General features: G+C 37.9%; 1 protein-coding gene across 2 annotated transcripts in view; it reads right to left on the bottom strand.

The window, feature by feature from the left end:
- LOC111051870 overlaps positions 1-13,288 on the bottom strand; it is a 206,794-nt gene that overhangs the window by 82,078 nt on the left and 111,428 nt on the right. The window lies entirely within an intron of this gene.

The raw sequence follows: 13,288 nt of genomic DNA on the forward strand, positions 1-13,288 counted from the left end.
AACAACTATGAGGATCCATTGGCAGAATTACAAATTATAAAGCGGCTTATTTATTATTGGCAGATCATAAAAAATAAAAATTTGCATGTACATTTGAGGTTAGAATTGTTTATTTACACTTTTAAATAAATCAATCGATCTAGGATAAATCGATAGTTATTTGAATCAACACCTAACAAATCAGCTGATTGTTCGATCAACCAGTATAAGTTGAATTATAAAGTTTACTCACAAAAGATGTATTATTTATACTAAGGAAAGTTTATGTAAATAAATAGGGACAACTATTATTGCTGTATAAATATTTATTACAATCTGAAAAAGCACAAAAATCAAGAGTAAACAAAACTCGCATAAAAAACTAAATATATATTACATGTTAACATTGTATATCGCGACTTATTTATCAGAATAGTTTAAGACAATCACTCTGTATATTTATATAAATATTCTTATTAATTTTTTCTATTATAAAGTTGAAGAAGCCCTGATTCTGAAGCAACCAATTGTATTGAGTTTGCTAAATTAAAAGCCAATCAGAAAGAAGCTTACAAATCGTTCAAGGAAGAGATAGAATTTTTCTGAAAACCACTTTCTTCTGGCTTGTGATCTCGTTCTGAAAAGATGCACATGGAGATTAGGGTCTTCCTTCTTGTTAAATTTTATAAATTATCAAGCCAATCCCTCTTTTAAATGTGAACTATGTGTAATTAATGTTTAATTATCTGTGAACTCAGTGTTGTTGAAGAGTTCTTAATTGTAATCAATTCTCATAAATATATCTTTAATACGGAAAGAAATCTATAAGAAATTTGGACCACACACAAGCCCAGCCGAGATGAAAAGGACCTGCACGATTGATTATTGGAAATAATTAATTTATCCTACAAGACCTCCAAGAACATCATTACTGTGAGTGTTTGTTCAAACAAGCTCGTTTTAGAAAGGCCTCTTTTTTATTAGAGTTGGGGAATTAATCAAAGCGCTATATAAATAATTCGAATCAAGGGAATTATGCAACGTGTTGAGTGCTATCATATAGTTTATAAGAACGTTTTATGAGTTCATTTGATATATGTAGGAGGCTTACTTCCATGCACGGCACGAACTCATAAAAAAAACCCTGAGATTTTATTTTTTAAATAACAATTTTATTAATTTTTATTTGCTAATTGATCAAAGTTTGTCCCATTAACTCTATAAACCGAACATGTTTTGAATTGTAGAATTCTGAATTGACTTGAAGTCCATGCATCAGTATTAAATATAATATATTTATAATCTTTTAGGCTCACAATTGTGATTGCCAGTAAACCTTGTGATGATTATTCAAATATTAGAAAAGAATTTATATATATTGAAAATTTATAGATATAAGAATATTTTATATATATATATATATATATATATTGTTTATGGGGATATATTTTGTGTTTTATGTCAGCATAAAAAATCATAGAAGTTTATTTCATCCTAACTCATCTCGTGATATACAGTTTGGGCTGTCTCAGTACCAAGAAAAAATATTCTGCAGCATATAAAATTAGTAAATCAATTAATATTGATCTTATTAAGAGCATTCAGTACTCATCATCCTTTGATGATAGTCATATTGGTTTGCCAGAAAGAACATATTGATAATTATATTAATAAGATTCCTGTTATATCATATAAGGATTCAGACAGCTTCCAGAACTGGCGTTGTAAGTTCTAAGGAATTTCGGAAGGATAAGTTGGTGGATACCTGTATTCATGGTGAGCGTTCTAAAAATCAACTAGAAAAAAATATAGTTGGTTTTCATTATTCTCGGTTGGATACATGGTTACTGGTAATCAGTCATCAACTGTCTTTTTGATTTCCTTATTGTTATTCTTCAAGAACTTCATAGAAGCAGCGGTAAGAATTATTATTCACCAGTTATTGAACCTTGTGGTGATTAAATATATTTGGAAAATTCACTGAGCTAGAGCTGCGGTTTGAACCCAGCAATTTTGTGAGCCGGATGGCCTTAACTATTTGTGAATTTATTCGCAAATTAGGGACTTTAGCAACTGCTTTTATATATACTAAATTTACCATTTCACACAATGGCTTCACAACATGGGACTCTATCATAAGAGATAATCCCCCAGGAAGCGCGTCTTCACACAATGGCACCACAAGCATGGGCATGATGAAAAGCTTACCTACTCAACCTTACTGTCAATGCTAGAGAGAATTATTAATAAAACTGAATGCTGCGAGTAGTATACTCTGAAGTTGATTCAACAGGATATACCTGATGTTCTATTGTAAGTTTCTGGCTAAAATGATAGAGTTGCTCTTCAAATTGAAATTTTTCAAGCTGCATAAATACAGACAAACTGTATCACACGAGTTTGATAACATAAATCTCAATAGTAGAGAGAAATTGGATGGAAATTTCCATAAAATTTTATAGCAAAATTTTGATCTTGATCTTTGAATCTGAATATTGTATGCTGACCAGGGTTATAGGTTGTTCTAAATATAAGGTTACTGGTCTGGCCAGAGCATTTTTGAATTCTAGCGCCAAATCCCAGACTACAGTTCTGCCCGTAGCAGGCTTGTGCGCTAGTGTCGATCGTCCAGCTGTTTGGTTTGTCGAGGAGAAAAAAGCCCGAGTCATTCTTGTTCAGTCGTTGTTCTTGATTTATCAGCCCGTCGTCTTGTGCAAGAGCAAATTTGTATTTTGTCATGTAATTTCCATCGGAAATTTCTAGTAATTGATTGTTTAAGTGTCGTGTGTGTGAATTATAAATATAACAGCGTAAATAGTGTTGAATTGAATTAATTTGCATCAGTTTTGAATTTATAAAGAATCAGTTTGAGCTTCGTTCAAACATAGTACAGAACCAGCCTGCAAGTTGAACGTGAAAAAACAGCCTGGAAGCAAAAACCTATCTTTTTCCCAGATTTCTTCCCACCTCAAATCTGACCAAAACACCTAATAAAGGCTTCGAAGGGCAAGTAGACAAAATTTTGATTAAATCTGGTGAGTTTTTGCTCTTTTTATTGTTCATTAATGCAGAGTTTAGCTGTACCAATAACCTGGCTCAAATTGAAGATTAAATTTTGCTCCTTGTTTGTATTTGATAATTTGAATAGTAAATTACAGTCCTCTAGTAGCTCTAGCCTGAGCTTTGTTCAGAACATTTCTGGGCCTCCGAACCGTGATGAATTTGAATTTGTGATTTGTTGATTAATTCACACACATTAGATTTAAGCAATTTCGTATTTGTCCAATGTTGGCATGTTCAGAATGGTCTGATCTATGCACAACTTTAGTTTGTTGTAGCCTTGTTCTAAGAGCAAGGTTTCTTGTCAATTTGTATTTGTCTGAAATTAAAATTTATTTCAGTTAAAATTGTAATTTTCCTGAAACTAGGCTCATTGTGCTCTTTTTTCAGGAATTTGTTTGTTGGATTTTGTATTGTCCATTTTGTATTGTACATGTTAGTGAAGGTTAATCACCTGCATGATTTTGTTTGTTCAATTCAACAAGTTATCGTTTGTTTGTGAGTTTTTGGAAGAACATTATCTAATCATATAGTTTTGTCTTCAGCAGTAACTTGTCTTGTGAATTGATAATCAAAGTTCAACTTTGATAACTTACTAGTCGTGATTCTTCCTTCCATTCAGTTTTGAACTCATTCTTGTTTTTTGTCTGTTGTTTTGTATTGTCGGGGCTGAATTGTTTTGTGTATGAGTTCAGGATGGAGGAAAAATTACAGAAACAAATCAGGGTTCATCACGCTAAACTGGAACAATTGTATGCCAGATTGCAAAAAATTTATGACCTGTCTAAAAATGTCTCTGATCCAAAAGTTGCTGAGCAATTTTTAGTGTTGTATCCTCAGGTGTCTCAGACCATTTCGGATTATGAAAAGACAGAATTAGTGGTTAATGAGTTGAAACTTGAGTTGAATAAAGACCATGATGTAGCATTCAACGACTCACATCTAGATCTGTTTCAGTATATTGAAGTAGCGGCTAACACTATCAAACAGAAAGAGGCCACTGATGCTATTGCTCAATCTTCGGCAGCTCCAGCAGCTAGTGCACAGCCGAGTGGTACGAGTACTAGTGTACAGCTTGGTGTCCGAGTCAGTACTGCCCAAAATCGACCTTCCAAAATTTGATGGGAACCAGACTCAATGGTCGGTGTTTTATGAATTATTTAAGGCATTGGTACATGACAACAAGAGTTTGAACAATCAGCAGAAGGTCCAATATCTTGTAAGTAGACTTACTGGACAAGCAGCAAATATTTGTCGTCATTTGCCACCATTGGCTAATAATTATCCAATAATTTGGCAGGCATTATTGACCCACTATAACGATCCACGAGCGCAAGTCGATGCCTATTTCAAACAAATTTTTGAATTTCGTCCAATAAAATCAGAATCAAAGGCAGGTTGTATTGCGATTTTGGATGGGTTTTGCAGTTCAATCAATGCAGTGAAGAGATTGCGACTCACTGATTTGTCAGACTCGATATTCCTCTATCATGGCTTGAGATTGCTGGATCCAAGTTCTCGTAGAAATTTTGAATCGGCCGTACGTGACAAGGCTATGCCAACTTATGCCGATTATGTCAAATTCATTGAAAAGCAAATTAAGACTCTTCCTTCTGATGAGGAACAGACTGAATCGTTTAATATGAAGCACAAAAAAGATAATAAATCAAAGGTGTTTGTGGTTCAATCCAATGATTCATCTAACGATGCATCTAGTAAAAATCCCAATTGTCTGAAGTGCTCAAAACCGGGTCATCGGTTAGTAGATTGTGCTAGTTTCTTGAAAATGACTCCTTGGGATCGTTATTGTTCGATTAAAGGAAAGTTTTGTTGTTTTCGTTGTCTTGATGTGGATCATTTGAGTAAAAATTGTCGTAGTAAAACTCAGTGTGCTCAATGTCGAGAATCTCATCATTCTTTTTTGCACTTTTCCAGATCAAGTTCCAATGAAGATGTTGCGTCCTCGTCGAACTCCAAGGCAGGTGGCACATCACCTATTAGTTGTTGTTCTACATCCAACAATGTAGAAAATTCGACCGTTGTGTTGTCGACCGTCACTGCACATATTCGAGATTGTAATGATCAGCTTTGTGATGTTCGTTTCTTGGTTGACACTGGGAGTCAGTGTCATTTTGTTACAGCAAAATTGTGTCGGCGTTTGAGACTACCATTCCAGCCCATGAAAACCGTTGTTCGTGGATTCGGTGGTGGTACTAGTGAAGTTCGAGGTCGTACTTGTGTGTCGATTCAGTCGAAGTTGGATCCTACCGTCAAGTTTTTGATGGATGCCACAGTGGTAGATAAAGTCATCGACAAGTTGCCTTCTTGTGAAATCGACAGATCCAAACTCCATCATCTTGAAAATCTCACACTGGCTGACGAAAAATTCTACCTTCCTAGTAGAATAGATGGCATCATTGGTGCGGAGTTAGTTCCTCACTCTTGCTACGTGAGAGTCCTAGTATAGGTGAATCGCACGAATTGATGACTGTTAATAGTGTCTTTGGTCACATTCTGATGGGGAGAGCGCCGATTCTCACTTCAACAAAGAATGTGTCGAATTGTTTTACAGCCATCTGTAGTCCATTCGTTAGTAGTCCATCGTTGGATAGTTTTGTGGAACGTTTTTGGGAGTTGGAATCGTGCCCTGCACCAAGCTGTCAACTGAAACCGGAAGAGTTGGAGTGTGAGGTAAATTTTCGAAAGTCTGTACATCGTGTGAATTCTGGTCGTTTTGTTGTTGCCTTGTCATTTGCGGAGCCGCCCAGCAGCTTGGGAGATTTGTATGCTGTCGCCGAACGCCGACAGCTGAGTTCGGAGAGACGACTAGAGCATGACAGCAATACTCGTATTTCATATCATGAAATATTGATTGATTACCTACGTCAGGGTCACATGTCGTTTGTAGCAGATCAGACAGACCGAGGTGGTTACTACATACCGCATCACGCCATTGTGAAAGCGAGCAGCACTACCACGCCCATCCGAATTGTATTTGATGCTGGTTCCAGAACATCATCGGGTTTGTCATTGAACCAGGTTCTTCATGCTGGTCCCAAATTGCAGACTGACACTTTTGTTTTGTTAGTCAATTTTCGTTTGTTCCCAATCGCACTAACTGCCGACATTAAACAAATGTATTGACAGATATTAGTGGGGGATTCCTGCCGTCGTTATCAGCGTGTATTGTGGAGATTTTCGCCGGAGGATCTGATTGAAATTTATCAGCTCAATTGTGTTGTTTTTGGTGTTTCAAGCTCTCCATATTTGGCACTTCGCACCGTCCACCAGCTTGTAGAGGAGGATGGAAATCGTTTTCCAGCAGCCAAGGCGAGAATACCAAGAGACATGTTCATGGACGACTTAGTCACATCTGTCGCCACAGAGTCAGAGGCCGTGGAGCTGTATCATCAGTCCAAGCAGCTGTTTGAGGGAGGAGGTTTCTCGCTCACAAAGTGGACGTCAAATTCACCATCAATGCTGGAGAAATTCTTGAAGGAAGAGAAATCGTTTTCGTACAAGGATTTCGAAGCAGACAACTCCTTGGCTATCTTGGGATTGAATTGGCAACCTAGTACTGATCTGTTTCAGTTTTCCGTCAAGTGTGGTGAGGTCGTCACTACTAAGGGTTCTATTCTGTCAGTGATGGCTCGCATCTATGATCCACTTGGTCTCTTGTCACCGTTTACATTATTTCTCAAGTGTCTTGTCCAGAAACTGTGAAAATTAGGAGTGGATTGGGACGAGAAGCCGCCTGAGTCTATATGCACTCTTTGGGAGAATTGTTGAAAAGAGTTGCCTCTATTATTAAAATTTGCTGTTCCACGTCACGTTGGTTTGTTTCAGGATTCTCACATCAGTTTGATTGGTTTTTGTGACGCATCATTGTCGGGTTATGGTGCAGTTATCTATGTGAAGTCGCAGAAGGAGAGCGAGGAGTCAAGAGTTGTATTATTGTGTTCCAAGTCCAAGGTAGCACCATCTAAAGTTGTTTCAATACCTCGTTTGGAGTTGTGTGCGGCACTCTTGTTGGCAGAACTCATGAATTCAGTAGTCACTATTATTAGTGAATGTTGTCATGTGTCTCGTATTGTCGCACTCTCTGATTCGACAGTCACCTTGTGGTGGATTAATGCTCCATCCGCAAAATGGCAAACTTTTGTTGGTAATCGCGTCGCAAAAATACAGGATTCTTGTATACAGGAGTGGATGCATGTTGCCGGAATTGAAAATCCCGCTGACTGTTTGTCTAGAGGTTTATCACCAGTTGAGCTTGTGAACTTTCCGTTGTGGCTCTCAGGTCCATCATGGTTAGCAGAGGACGAATGCGATTGGCCCATCCGAACTCAAATGGAAGAGATCGTGGATCCACCGGAGGCGAAAAAACCGTCAGTGTTGACAGTCACAAAATCTCCTGATTGTAACAGCAATGCAGTATATTCATTGATTGGTCGTTGTTCGGATTATGGTCGTCTTTTGAGAATTGTAATTCTTGTTCTCAAATTCTTACAAATCTTACCCCAATCAGAGGAGTCAGATTTCGATGTTGCTGAGAGGTATCTATGTAAAGTGGTGCAGAAGATACATTTTTCATCTGAATTTGTGCAATTGGAGAAGGGAGAAGATTGTTCTATGCGCCTTCGTCGCCTGTCTCCATTCATTGATAAAGGCGTGATTCGCGTCAGCGGTCGTTTGTCTCATGCTGGACTGGAATTTGAGACTTGTCATCAGATGATCCTACCAAAATCCGACGCTTTCGTATCGATGTTGATTGATTATCATCACAAGAAGAACTGTCATGCTGGACCTTCGTTATTGTTGTCCTTGATCAGACAGAAATTCTGGATACTGTCTGCTCGCTCTATTATTCGTATTTGTGTGTTTAAGTGTAATCGTTGTTTCCGTGTTCGACCTAGTAATAATGCAATCATTCCAAAAATGGGTGACCTGCCTGCTTGTCGAGTGTCAAAATGCAAACCATTTGAAAATGGTGGTGTGGATTATGCTGGTCCTTTGCGTACTACTATGACGAGACGTCGTAATCCTTGTATTTTGAAAGCCTACATTTGTCTGTTTGTGTGTATGGCAACAAAGGCGGTACATATTGAGTTGGTATCGGATCTATCAACGCCCATGTTTTTAGCCGCGTTTCGTCGTTTTTTGTCTCGTCGTGGACCCTGTCGTGCGATGTATTCCGATTGTGGTACTAATTTTGTAGGTGCCAAGGAACAGTTGCGAAAGATATCTCAACTTTTGAATTCGTCCGAGTTTCAAACCACATTGACTAGTCAACTCGCCGAACACAAAATTGAGTGGAAATTCATTCTCCCTGGTTCACTGCATTTTGGAGGTCTGTGGGAGGCAAATGTCAAATCTGTAAAGTTGCATCTGTTCCGAGTAATTGGCAATCAACTTCTCACCTATGAGGAACTGAACACGGTGTTGGTGCAGATTGAAGGTGTCCTGAATTCCCGCCCACTGTGTGTACTGAATTCCCGCCCACTGTGTGTACTGAGTGAGGATCCGTGTGAACCGCTGGCTTTAACCCCAGCGTATTTTTTGACGCTAACACCGTTGAAATCGTTTCCCATGCGGGACGTGGACAGTGTCCCTGTGAATCGTCTCACCAGGTATGAATTGATTGGTCAACTCATTCAATCGTTCTGGAACCAATGGAGAAGAGAGTACCTGCACGAACTCCAAAGTCGTAAAAAATGGTTGAAATCACCCACTTCTATCAGTGTGGGAACGGTTGTGGTAGTGGACCAACCAAACACACCTCCATTGCAGTGGCCACTGGGTGTCATCGAACAGGTGTTTCCGGGAAGTGACGGCAAGGTTCGAGTGGCGAGTGTTCGCCTAAAAACTGGTATTTATAAAAGACCAGTTACAAAACTGTATCCACTCCCAACTCAATAGTTGTTTTGCTTGTTGCATTTTTTTCTTTGTGTTGTTTTTTTTGTGTTGGTGTTTTTTGTTCTTCTTTGACATGTCTGGATTTTTTTCCTTTCTTTGGTTTTTCAGTTTTTGTAACTTGGCTGAAAAATAGTTTTTCAGAGGCGGGGGTATGGTCTGGCCAGAGCATTTTTGAATTCTAGCGCCAAATCCCAGACTACAGTTCTGCCCGTAGCAGGCTTGTGCGCTAGTGTCGATCGTCCAGCTGTTTGGTTTGTCGAGGAGAAAAAAGCCCAAGTCATTCTTGTTCAGTCGTTGTTCTTGATTTATCAGCCCGTCGTCTTGTGCAAGAGCAAATTTGTATTTTGTCATGTAATTTCCATCGGAAATTTCTAGTAATTGATTTTTTAAGTGTCGTGTGTGTGAATTATAAATATAACAGCGTAAATAGTGTTAAATTGAATTAATTTGCATCAGTTTTGAATTTATAAAGAATCAGTTTGAGCTTCGTTCAAACATAGTACAGAACCAGCCTGCAAGTTGAATGTGAAAAAACAGCCTGGAAGCAAAAACCTATCTTTTTCCCAGATTTCTTCCCACCTCAAATCTGACCAAAACACCTAATAAAGGCTTCGAATGGCAAGTAGAAAAAATTGGATTAAATCTGGTGAGTTTTTGCTCTTTTTATTGTTCATTAATGCAGAGTTTAGCTGTACCAATAACCTGGCTCAAATTGAAGATTAATTTTGCTCCTTGTTTGTATTATAATTTGAAATTAAATATTATCTATTACATTGTTCATTGACAAAATTTCATAAACAGAAAAAGATTGATAAGAGTAACATTTATACAGATTTGAGAATTGAAATATGAATAAATTCTTGAGATTGCACAAGTGAAATATATTTTGTATATACTTATTGTAAAAAATAATGGTAGCTTTTCATATATAAAAAAAAAAAATTACCGAGGAACAGAAACCAGCCGATTCCCCAGTGACCATCAAAAAGAATATAGTAATGAAGTTATGTAAATCTATAAACGATTAAATAAAGTGTGTGGTAAATATAAAAAGAAGAAAGGTAAGTTTGAAAATTTATAATCTCAAAAATGAAAAAAAAATCTATTTATGTATAAAAAAAGCGTCAAAAGCATCAAATTAATAGAGATGATCTTAGTGCCAATAAACAGACTGAAGCAGGCTTTCTGACGACTCCCAGCCCAGGCGGTATAGCCACCCCTCCACCTTACGCTTGAATGCAGCCACACTGCATTCATCCATATCAGTTCTTATCTCAGCGGGCAAATTACGATAGACCATTTGAGCCAAATAAAAAGGTGTCCTCAGCTCCACTCCATGAACCACCTGCGGCGTCGCAAAACCGAAGTTAGTTCTATACCGTGTAGGATAGGTATGTAAAATATCTGATAAAATTTTAAGTTTATTAGTTTTTAGGTAGATCAATAAAGATTTAATGTACAATTGCCTTACATTTAAAACTGTAAATTCTGTAAAAAGTTGTGCTGTTGGATATCGGCATTCCTTATTTAAAACAGTTTTGATAATTTGTCTCTGCGACACCGCAAGCGGTTCAAGGAGGGTAGCAGGAAGGCCTCCCCAAACCAGTATGCCATACTGTATAATAGACTGGACGTATGCGTAATAGACTGTCTTACACTGCTTCTTAGTCAAAACTTGACTCAATTGGGAAAAGGCATACAGTAGCCTTCTAAGTCGCTGCTTCACCAACTGGATGTGCGGACTCCAACTTAAGGTGTTATCAATTGTTATCCCAAGGTACTTATATTGATTAACTCTTTCTAAGTTTTCACAGTTGCAGGAAATTGAAGTAGAGTCCCCACATGAGTGGAGTTTCAGGTCTTTGTGTCCTGGATCTTGCTGATTACGGGTTACTATAGGCATGTACTTGGTCTTGCTGATATTGACAGTCAAAGAGTTATGGTCAAACCAGGCCTTAATTCTAGACAAGTCAGCTGTAGCGTTCCTGTATGCGTCGTCCCATAATTTACCAGTTGAGACCACAGCCGTATCATCAGCAAATAAAAAAAGTTTACTTTTGATGCTCAGCAGTGGTAGATTATTAACATATATCAGGAAGAGAATAGGCCCAAGAGTACTCCCCTGCACAACCCCGTAATCAACTTGCTCCAGGCCACTCAAACTATCATTGATCTGAACATATTGAACTCTGTCTTTCAGGTAGCTCCTGAACCACTGTAAAGCTGGTTGTTTGATACCCATCATCTCCAGTTTTGTCAAGAGCTTCTCCCTGTCGACTGAATCAAATGCTTTTGCTAGGTCAAGATAGGTAATAATTACTTTGTTACTCGTTTTTATATTATCTGCAATATATTTAGATAAATCAAATAATGCATCAGAAGAATTTTTTGATTTCTGAAAACCGTATTGTGAGGTGGATAGAAGGTTATGTCTGTTCAAGTACTGCATTAATTGTATCTTTACGCATCTTTCAAGGATTTTTGAAATTATAGACAATAGTGAAATGGGACGGTAATTGGTGTAATTATTTTTTGTGCCTGATTTATAAATTGGAATTACTTTTGAAATCTTCAGAATGTCTGGAAATTTACTTGCCTGGAAGCTCAAGTTTACTAAATGTTGAATAGGGTGTAGGAGGATGTGGACGTTTTCTTTGATTACCCTAGCAGGTATACTATCGTGGCCTGGGGCGCTATTACCTCTCATGCTATCAATTACGTTCTTAAGCTCATCTTGTGTAACAGGCTGGAATTCAAATAGGGACTCGACAGCATGATCGGAATCATTTATTTCTGGCTCACCCATAGGAGTTAGCGAGTCGGCCAAGCTCTTCCCCACTGAGGCGAAAAACTTATTGAAATTGATGCTAACATCGGTAGCATTCTGTTGAGTCCGCCCATCCTGCGCGAAAACATCGACCGGAAATGCTAGCTTTTTATTAGGTCTACCAGAAACTTCATTTACAGTTGACCAAAACTTCTTGGGATTGTTTGAGACTTCGTCTAATTTGTTTTTATAATAAATGAATTTAGCTTGTTTGATCAGGGAGTGTAATCTATTTCGGTATTGTAAGAATTCATTTTTCAGGTTAGCATTGAAAGGTTGTTTATTCAATCTCTTTTTTAATTTGTCCCTATGCCTGATTGATTGGATTAAGCCTATGCTAATCCAAGGCTTCAACTTATTATTTCTTGCATTTACATGAATTCTTCTAGTATTTAATTTTATTGTATTCTGAAGAGTTTCTATAAAAAGGAGTGTTGCAACACTCACATCAGATTCATCACAGATGGAGTCCCAATTCTGTAATGAGAGAGCATTTTGGATTCCTGTCCAATCTACCTTTGAGAAATACTGATCTTTATTTGTGGTTTTTACATCCTTATTTGATAGAATACTCAAACATATGGCATAATGGTCGGACACAGCAGTTTGGAGAATAGCAGCTGAGGCATTAAATGATAGTGGCAATTTAACAAAAAAATGGTCTATGCAAGTGTTGCTGGCCGGCCTTGTCACCTTGTCTATGCATGCTGTTAGTCCTGCTTCATTCATCACGTCAATGAATTTTTCCTCTATGGAACCTGGGACAACGTTCATGATATTGCAGTTTAGATCTCCAGCAAGTATTTGCATTACCCCATTCCTTGATTCTTTGAGATAATTATCTAGAGCATTCAAGAAAAGAGGTAAGCTGGAGTTGGGACTTCGATACACCGCAAGGACTTCCCAGAGTGTTCCCTTCCAGTCAAAGTTTATCGATAGACAGGTGGCCAGACCGCCCAGCTGAAGCTCTCTGCAAGTTACTGAGAGATCACAGTCGATGTATACGACCACACCATCGCACTGGTTGAGGCTATTATACGACCTGAGGAGCGTATACCCCGGGATTTCCAAGAGGTCACTCTCGTCATTCAGCCATGCCTCAGTCAATATTATGCAACTAAAACGATGTTTGAGGCTCTGTAGAATAATTGTAAACTCATCTATATTTCTTCTATAACTTCTAATGTTTTGATGGATCACTGAGAAACCGGCATAGTCTCTGTTTTCAGAAAAACTAAATGTGGAATAATTTAAAGAAAAATCATTAATATCTGCATACTCCGTGCATTCAATTGGAGACGCATCGATTGGCGCCATAAAATCGCTCATTACTCTTATCTCTTAATACATAAGAAGCAAGCCGAGCCGCCTGGTGCACTCAGAATCTATACGAGAGACAAGACATGCTATTTTGTTAAAGAAAACTTATGATATAACATTAAACACAATCGTAATAACTATACATACACACCTGTATCAATACAGAATCAATAATATAATTATAAG

The sequence above is a fragment of the Nilaparvata lugens genome, chromosome 9, assembly GCF_014356525.2.
Source record: "Nilaparvata lugens isolate BPH chromosome 9, ASM1435652v1, whole genome shotgun sequence".
Classification (NCBI taxonomy): Eukaryota; Metazoa; Arthropoda; class Insecta; order Hemiptera; family Delphacidae; genus Nilaparvata; species Nilaparvata lugens.